The sequence below is a fragment of the Geotrypetes seraphini genome, chromosome 12, assembly GCF_902459505.1.
Source record: "Geotrypetes seraphini chromosome 12, aGeoSer1.1, whole genome shotgun sequence".
Taxonomy (NCBI): domain Eukaryota; kingdom Metazoa; phylum Chordata; class Amphibia; order Gymnophiona; family Dermophiidae; genus Geotrypetes; species Geotrypetes seraphini.
This window is the reverse complement of record NC_047095.1, coordinates 100,256,293-100,266,161: the sequence shown is the minus strand read 5'-3', so window position 1 is coordinate 100,266,161 and position 9,869 is coordinate 100,256,293.

The window sequence follows — 9,869 nt, the reverse complement described above, 5'->3', positions numbered from 1 at the left end:
GCGTGCTCAGCAGGCAAGATCACAGTGTGCTAGCATGCAACTAGTATGGCAATTAATCATAATTAAACTTAACAGTCAGTGAGAGGAACACATGCAGAGTGCAGCACAGCACACTTCAAACCTGATGTATAGGGGTAGGTGAGTGCTGTTCGATGAAGGCAGCCAGGTCTTCAGGATTTAGAAAATCTTTTGTGGTGTTGTTAAGAGTCACTCTCATTCTGGCTGGATACAGAAGACCATATCTGGCGGAGAGCTGCTTCAATTGGGGTCGGTAGGAGAGGAGCTGTTTTCACTTGTAAGCCGTCGTCTTGCTGAGATCAGGGACAAAAAGTATGGCAGCCCCTTCATGCTTTAGAGGAGCGCGTATCTTTGCGCGTTGCATTATATCAATGACCTGCTGGTAACGGAGAAGCTTCACTACCACCGGTCTAGGGTAGCGGTCAGAAGAGGTGCGATGTGAAGGCACTCGGTGCGCTCTTTCAATCTCGAATTCATGTGTGAAAGTGATATCTAGGATTTTTGGTATCCATGTTGTTAGATGCTTGATCAGGTCACGGTCTGGAATTTCTTCAGACAATCCAAGAATTCTGAAATTGCTCCTACGAGAGCGATTGTTGCTATCTTCCAACTCACGTTCCAGGGCCGTAATGCGCAATGTTTGCTTTCTTAGATCAGTTATATGGGCAGTGTTCACCTCCATTTTGTTTTCCAAGGAGGTAACACGTGCCTGGATCGCTGAAAATTCAGCAGTAAGATTGCTCAGTTTCTCATTAATTTCTTCAGTGTCTGACTTCGTTTCAGACACCATGCTTTTTAGTTCTTTCAGTTCCTCTAAAAGATCGCGGTTGCTGACTGCAGGGGAATCCGGGAGCGGAGTTTTCGATGGCGATGGTGGTTCTGGCTTGTGCCGTTTATTAATCTTCTTCTCCGACATGCTCGTTGCTTCTCCGGAGCTGGGGTTGCAGCGCGACGATGTGCTGAGTCAGCGTGCTGTTTCGGAGGTGCAGGGAGAAAGATTTGTGCGAGCAGGCTAGCGATTTTTACAGCGTGGTGCAGGAGCTCTTCCCTCAAGCTGCCATTTTCCACGGGCTCAGCAGCGCCCCCCGAACATTTATTTTGAAGTCGTAGTTGGATTTTAGAAAGAACATAAGAACATAAGCAATGCCTCTGCTGGGTCAGACCTGAGGTCCATTGTGCCCAGCAGTCCGCTCATGCGGCGGCCCAACAGGTCCAGGACCTGTGCAGTAATCCTCTATCTATACCCCTCTATCCCCTTTTCCAGCAGGAAATTGTCCAATCCTTTCTTGAACCCCAGTACCGTACTCTGCCCTATTATGTCCTCTAGAAGTGCATTCCAGGTGTCCACCACCCGCTGAGTAAAGAAAAACTTCCTAGCATTTGTTTTGAATCTATCCCCTTCCAATTTTTCCGAATGCCCTCTTGTTCTTATATGTTTTGAAAATTTGAAGAATCTATCTCTCTCTACTTTCTCTATGCCCTTCATGATCTTGTAGGTCTCTATCATGTCTCCTCTGAGTCTCCGCTTTTCCAGGGAGAAGAGCTCCAGCCTCTCCAATTTTTAAGTGTATGAAAGGTTTTCCATGCCCTTAATCATTCGTGTCGCTCTCCTCTGGACCCTCTCAAGTATTGCCATATCCTTCTTAAGGTACGGTGACCAATACTGAAAACAGTACTCCAGGTGCGGGCGCACCATTGCCCGATACAACGGCAGGATGACTTCTTTTGTTCTGGTCATAATACCATTTTTAAGAATACCCAACATTCTGTTTGCCTTCTTCGCGGCTGCTGCGCATTGCGCCGTTGACTTCATTGTTGTATCCACCAGTACACCCAAATCTCTTTCAAGGTTACTTCCCTCTAATACTAATCCCCCCATTTGGTAGCTGAACATTGGGTTCTTTCTCCCTATATGCATGACCTTGCATTTCCCTACATTGAAGTCCATCTGCCATTTATTCGCCCACTCCTCCAGTTTGTTTAGGTCCCTTTGTAGGTCCTCACACTCTTCAATAAAGTTTTGATACTAAAATTAAAACAAAACTCGTATTGAAAAGGATGAAGTAATGAAAATTTATCCAGATAATTAATAAGTTAACCCACTACAATTGATTCTAACAACTTTGACAACAATGGTATATTAACAATTGATCAATAATATGAGTGAATAATGGGGTGTAGATCTTATTTTTGCAGAAGGGGAAGCAGAGTTATTTGCCCCATAGATTGTGTAAAGTATCCATTTTCCAGTGAATAAATTAATAAAATGGTCAACCAAATTATGACCTGAGAAGGAATATTGAAAAAAGATATGACGGAAAAGGGTCCAATTAACATTTATACTTTCTCAACTTTTCACATAATTTGGATATTTGGTATTCAGAAACTGGGTCAAAAGAACACCAGTAATGATCAACTGTTATCTCCAGTGTAGAATTATTTGAATGAGAAGAGAGATGTCCAATATTTCCTTCAGGAAAAGATTGTCCTAATGAGAGAAATTTTGTCTTGAAAATAACAAGCTAAGACATCCGCAGAAGGAGATAAACATTGATCAGACTTTGAGTTTGAATTAGTCAGAGTACGTCAGAATTTAAAAAGAGTACTACTCTGATTATTAGACTTAGCTATTTTGCCTCCATAATAGGTTTTTCTCGTTTTCCTAAGTTCAAAATTATATTTTCTAATTGCAGATCTTCAATTTATTTTATCTATATCTGAAAGAGATTTTTCCATTTCTTTTCTAGCCTCCTCCAATTTTGTTTTAGGGCTCTATGAATAGGTAAAATCCACTGTGCATTCCAGGCATAGGAGATTGTTTTGGTGATAACTGGCACCAAATATTGGTAGGCACATTCTGTAATGGAGCTCCAGTTATGCCAGCTATCATCAATGGTATGCTCCCTGGGAGAGCTAGGGAGCATAATCTAGAACATAAGATCAAAAATGTTCAGGACAGATTTTCTTTCTAAATGTGACAGTTTTTTCTGCAAAGATTGTATCGGAATATAAGACATATAAATGGGAAGTGAAAATTCACTGAGAAAATGGTCAGTCCAGGGGACTTGTTGCCAGTGAACTGTATCAATAGAGGTATGATTTAAAAAAGCAACAATATCTAATGTATGACCTTTTTCAAGGGTAGGGGAAATAGATGGTAAAGAAAAACCCAATGATTGAAGAAAGGAAAGGAAGTCAGAAACCTCCTTATTGTTGGTATCTTCAAGATGCATATTTATGTCTCCTATCACCAGAAGTCTATGAAATTTAATTGACGCATTAGCACTTGTATCAGAAATGAGAGTAGATAACCTAATCCAAGGAATAGGGGGATGATATAAGAGAAAAATGCCCAAAGGGTGTGAGGAAAACTCATCCTTAACAGATGCAAGCAAAAACTCTAAATCTGAACTACTAACCTTTTCAAGTAATTGAACATTTAAGAATTAAAGCAAGTCCACCGTTCCTTTTATTATTTCTAAAAGACAATAAACCCCTAAAACCCTGGGGACAAATATCATTTTGGGTAAATATGTCATCCTGAGAAATCCAAGATTCAGTAATACATACTAAACCTGGGTCTAGGTCAGTTAACAGGTCTTTGATAATCTGTTGTTTATTACAAACAGGTCTGACATTACAGTAAAGGACTGGAACCGGAGTAAGTGAGTCTTGAAAGGCCTTTGAGTCATTTTTAACTGACTGTGTAGTTTTCAGAGTTATTAAATTTTTAGGGGAAATCGGTTTCTTATAAGACAATTTTCTATTACTCAAAATAACAGGAATTTTCTGACTCAAATAAGAATAGTCTGATAGAATTGAATCAATAGAGTCTAAAGTTGATGAGCCTACTGAATATATGTTGCCTACATTCCAACAGAGTAGGAACATGACAAGACAAAAAATAAGAGCCATATTAAAAGTAGATAAAAAAAATTGATACCACCTACTAAGTAAAAAAATATCGCATGCTAATAACATTTAATAAGTTAGCAATAACACAAATTAGTAAACTAGCAGCAATAGATAATTATGAAATAGAAACAAAATAAATTAAGAAACTGGCAGCTTTAACAGTTGATAAACTAACAGCAGTAAAAATTAATAAACTAATAACAATATCTTGCTATCTATGCTGTCTACTTATTTGCTCAATGTTTAATCTGTAGCTTTACATTATTTTTACATTTCTATGAAGGCAGCTTCTCATAACTTGCTTTCCTCTGCAAAAGTTCTCAATCTTTGTCATCTCTTTACTTTCCATTCCCTATGCTCTATTAGTTTTATTTCTCTGCATCTGTCAGGCATTAATTATCTTTCTTGAGTTTTCATTGTGCTCTTGTTACTGCTATCAGGGCTTCATTGTTCTCTTATCATGTCTCTGTGATAACTGTACTCTGACCCATCTCCATTGTCTTTCTTTCTTACAGCATGACCACTGTCAGATCTTCAGTGCCTACACCATAGGAACTGCTCAGTACAGTTGCCATTCAAATATTAGGCACCATTTACAGAATAACACCTAGCAGTGCCTAAGCAATTTTAGGCATCACTGGGCTACTCCATTACACCAGATTTTTCCTCACCTAATTTGTTGACATCTATGTGGGATGCCTAATGATGCCTAAATCAACCTTGCCTCTTACCCACCCTTTAGCTACACCTTCATATGGGCATCCTTATGCATGGGAGGTTGCCTCCACTTTGGCATTGCTAGGTATAGTAAAAGTTTGTGCCAAACTCTTAAATTGATTAATGTTGTTTTTGAATGGTTGAAATCCAGCACAATCAATGACCATTCCAATTAAAGAAAATAAGTTTTGTATGGAACATTCCATTATCATAAATACAATGTTGGATGAATTGTGCATTTTGTTTCAAAGACACACACTATAGTGAATGAATAAATAATAATTATCATATGTGTAGTATTTATACAATGTACTCAGTGCTCCTCCACCCAGGTCATATATACATAATGATAAGACCATTCATTGAATGGAACCAACATTGCATCATTGTGTTTCCCCGACATCCAGGAATACCATGAGTATACCGTATTTTCACGCATATAACGCGCGCGTTATACGCGTTTTTACCTACCGCGCATACCCCTCGCGCGTTATATGCGTGAGCGCGGTATACAAAAGTTTTAAAACATAGTTCCCACCCCGCCCGATGCCCGATTCACCCCCCCAGCAGGACCGCTCGCACCCCCACCCCGAACGACCGCTCGCACGCGCTCCCACCCGCACCCGCATCCACGATCGGAGCAAGAGGGAGCCCAAGCCCTCTTGCCCGGCCGACTCCCCGACGTCCGATACATCCCCCCCCGGAAGGACCACTCGCACCCCCACCCCGAAGGACCGCCGACTTCCCGACAATATCGGGCCAGAAGGGAGCCCAAACCCTCCTGGCCACGGCGACCCCCTAACCCCACCCCGCACTACATTACGGGCAGGAGGGATCCCAGGCCCTCCTGCCCTCGACGCAAACCCCCCTCCCTCCAATGACCGCCCCCCCCAAGAACCTCCGACCGCCCCCCCAGCCGACCCGCGACTCCCCTGGCGACCCCCACGACCCCCCCACCCCCCTTCCCCGTACCTTTGGTAGTTGGCCGGACAGACGGGAGCCAAACCCGCCTGTCCGGCAGGCAGCCAACGAAGGAATGAGGCCGGATTGGCCCATCCATCCTAAAGCTCCGCCTACTGGTGGGGCCTAAGGCGCGTGGGCCAATCAGAATAGGCCCTGGAGCCTTAGGTCCCACCTGGGGGCGCGGCCTGAGGCACATGGGGCCAACCCGACCATGTGCCTCAGGCCGCGCCCCCAGGGGGGACCTAAGGCTCCAGGGCCTATTCTGATTGGCCCACGCGCCTTAGGCCCCACCAGTAGGTGGAGCTTTAGGATGGATGGGCCAATCCGGCCTCATTCCTTCGTTGGCTGCCTGCCGGGCAGGCGGGTTTGGCTCCCGTCTGTCCGGCCAACTACCAAAGGTACGGGGAAGGGGGGTGGGGGGTCGTGGGGGTCGCCAGGGGGGTCACAGGTCAGCTGGGGGGGCGGTCGGAGGTTCTTGGGGGGGGCGGTCGTTGGGGGGGGGGGGGGTTTGCGTCGAGGGCAGGAGGGCCTGGGATCCCTCCTGCCCGTAATGTAGTGCGGGGTGGGGTTAGGGGGTCGCCGTGGCCAGGAGGGTTTGGGCTCCCTTCTGGCCCAACTACCAAAGGTACGGGGAAGGGGGGTGGGGGGGTCATGGGGGTCGCCAGGGGGGTCACGGGTCGGCTGGGGGGCGGTCGGAGGTTCTTGGGGGGGCGGTCGTTGGGGGGAGGGGGGTTTGCATCGAGGGCAGGAGGGCCTGGGATCCCTCCTGCCCGTAATGTAGTGCGGGGTGGGGTTAGGGGGTCGCCGTGGCCAGGAGGATTTGGGCTCCCTCCTGGCCCGATATTGTTGGGGAGTCGGCGGTCCTTCGGGGGGAGGGATGTATCGGACGTCGGGGGGGGCATCAGGCTTTCAGGATGGGGACAGACCTTCAAGGGGGGACAGTGCACGGAAGTCAGGGGGGGTGAACGGAGAGTCGGGACAGCGCACGGAAAGTCAGGGCGGGCGAAAGGAGCATCGGGCAGCATGCGCGGTATACCCGTGAGCGCGGTATACCAAAGTTTTTGTACATATCATCGTTATTTCTGCGCGCTATACCCGTGTGCGCGTTTTATACGGGTGCGCGTTATTTGCGTGAAAATACGGTAATGGCATCAAGGCTGGATATATAGGGCTCCTTATACTAAGCTGTGATCGCGTTTTTAGCCCATGTAGAATTGCTGTGTGCGTTAAACCCACGCTACGCGGTTAGAACTAATGCAAGCTCAATGGTGGCATTAGTGTCTAGCATGTGTGGCAATTCTGTGCTTGCTAAGCGTGCTATCACAGCTTAGTCAAAGGAGCCCATAGTCCTTTCAAACAGCAAACCACTCAGTCTTATTAAAAAAATCAAAAGATCTAAAATTGAAAATCATTTGTCTGAAAAGTATGGAATTCTGGTGTGGTGTGATGTAATACCAAACTATAGTGCAATGCATTGACAAATCCCCATATAAAATTCATTATGCTTCTTGCTAAAATTCTACTTATGTGTTTTCTCTCCTACTCAAGCTGAGTTTTACTGCACTTCATCAGGGAGAGCAACACTAGTATGGAAGAGCTGTTATAAAACATAATAATCAATAAGACTGCATATATAAATCAATACCTTTCAATATATATTTGTGTAATTAGTTACCTAAATACTAAAATTATAAACCCATACTGTCGTATGCCATGTCGTGTGTGCTCATGTGTTCGGGTTCCAAGTTTCCAAGTTTATTCATCACTTGATATACCATTTATCAAGGAATACCTAAATGGTTTACAATAAATTTATAATGAAATATGCTTAAAAGATAAATTCAAACCATTTTGAATAGAAATTCTAAATAAAATTCATGAGGGTTTACAAATCAGAAAATACTGACTGAAATAGAGGTAAAAAGGGGACAGGGGAGTAAAAATACATTGTGATTGAAAATAAAAAAGGGGGAGGGAAATGGGGAAGGAGAGTAAAGTAGGATGGGGTTTGCTTCTAAGGATGCATTTATCATTCTCTGCTAGACTGTTTTGCATTCTCTGCATGAAAAGTGTCATCTCAAGTGTTGTATGCATCCTTAAAGAGGAAGGTTTTTATTTTGGATTTAAATTTGTCCAGTGAGGGCTCTAATCTGTTGTTTAATGATAGGGCATTCTGCAAAGAGGGGGCGGTGATAAAAAAAACAACTTTATATCTTTTGTCATATAATATCTTCCATATGGATGTAATTGCAAATTTTGATTATTCGATTGGAGTGTCTGGGAGGGAATATAGGGAATCAAATATTTGTCAATAAAAACTGGAATATTAGTGTGTTTGGTTTAAGAACATAAGAAGTTGCCTCTGCTGGATCAGCCAGAGGTCCATCACGCCCAGCAGTCCGCACCTGCGGCGGCCCATCAGGCCCATGACCTGCACGGTGTTCTTTGTCCGAACCCTTAAATCCCCCTTGGTCTCTATCTATACTCTCTCTATATCCCATCTCTACCTCTATCTGTATCCCTCAATCCCCCTATCTTTCAGGAATTTATCCAATCCTTCTTTAAAGATAGGGGGATTGAGGGATACAGATAGAGGTTTTGAAAGTAAGCAGAACAATTTTGTAAGTTATATGCTGTTTGATGGTTAACCAATGGGCATCGAGGAGGAGAGGGGTGATATGATCAATTTTTTGGCTCTGTAAATTATTTTAACAGCTGTGTTTTGTAAGATTTGAAGTCAATATATTTCTTTCTGTGTTATTCCCTGGTATAAAGAATTACAGTAGTCGATGTGAGAAATGAATAGAGAATGAAACAGAATGTTGATGGAAGTTGGATCAAGAAGTGAAGCTATCAATCGTATAAGTCTTAGTTTGTAAAACCACTTCTGGATGACCATGCTGGATAAAGTTGAGTTTTTTGTCAAGTATGATCCCCAGAAGTTTAATTTCATATCAATTTGGATGGGGTAGGTTCTATACAGATTTGCAGACATACAGTATATGAAGTTGGAAATAATATAACTTTGGTTTTACGTATGTTCAATGCAAGTTTATTAATATAAAGCCAGGAACTTATTTTACATAGTTTGAAATTCATTTACAGAATCTCTTCAGTGACTTTAGGATTCAGGGGGTGAACTAATTGGATGTTGTCAACAAAATAGAGCAGGAAAAACAGTTATTTACAATGTCCAATGTGACACGGACAAGAGGGCACAGACTGAAGCTGAGGGGGAACAGGTCCAGGACAAATATCAGGAGATTCTGTTTCACACAGCGAGTGGTGGACACCTGGAATGCCCTCCCAGAAGAGGTAATTGCAAAATCCACCGTTCTAGGATTTAAGGGTAAGCTAGATGTACATCTCCTTATGAGTGGCATAGAGTGATATGGGTAAAGGTAAACTAGATGCACATCTCCTTATGAGAAGCATAGAGTGATGCGGGGACTAAAACTATGCCAGGGTACACCTGGTGGGGCCTCTGTGTGTGCGGATCGCTGGAATTGATGGACCTAGTGTCTGATCCAGAGATGGCAATTCTTATGTTCTTATGCAAAGACTGGGAATCCAATATAGTGGGCTAGGGTCAACAGAGGCTAGGAAGACATTAAAGAGCAGTGGTGAAAGAATAGATCCCTAAGGGACTCCATAGGTTTGAGATACAGTATCAGACACTGTGTTGTTAATGCTTACTTTGCAATTTCAGTCTTGGAAATATGAAGAGAACCATTGTAGTACTGTACCGGAGATACCAGTGGATTGAAGTCTATTGAGGAGTAAAGAATAATCAATAATATCGAGAGCCACTGTAACAAAGATATCAAAAGGGCTGACTAACAATGATCTCTGAAATAGTGGATAGCTGTAGTTAAGCCAATTAAGGAGAGTTCTTTGGAATAATGAGTGCAGAAACCAGATTGGTTGGGATGAAGATCATTGGTGTTTCCAGAAAGAAATAGAGTTAGTTGAATACAACCTTTTCATTAAGTTTGGCTACAAAGGAGAGGTTTGCTATGTGTTGATTATTAGAGCATTGCTCTTCAGAAGCGTTTGCTAGTTTGAGTTTGGGGAATACAATGGGGTTTTTTTTTCCTGTGGAGAGGCTTTTATTTGTCATCTCTAGGAGATATGATCTGAATATAAAAAAGCATTTTTTAAGCATGATTGGAGGTATTATTTTGAAAGAGCTGGGTTTATTAAGCAAAAGAGATTCCTACTCCTTCTTACCTCCAATTAGTCCCCCTGAAAAACTT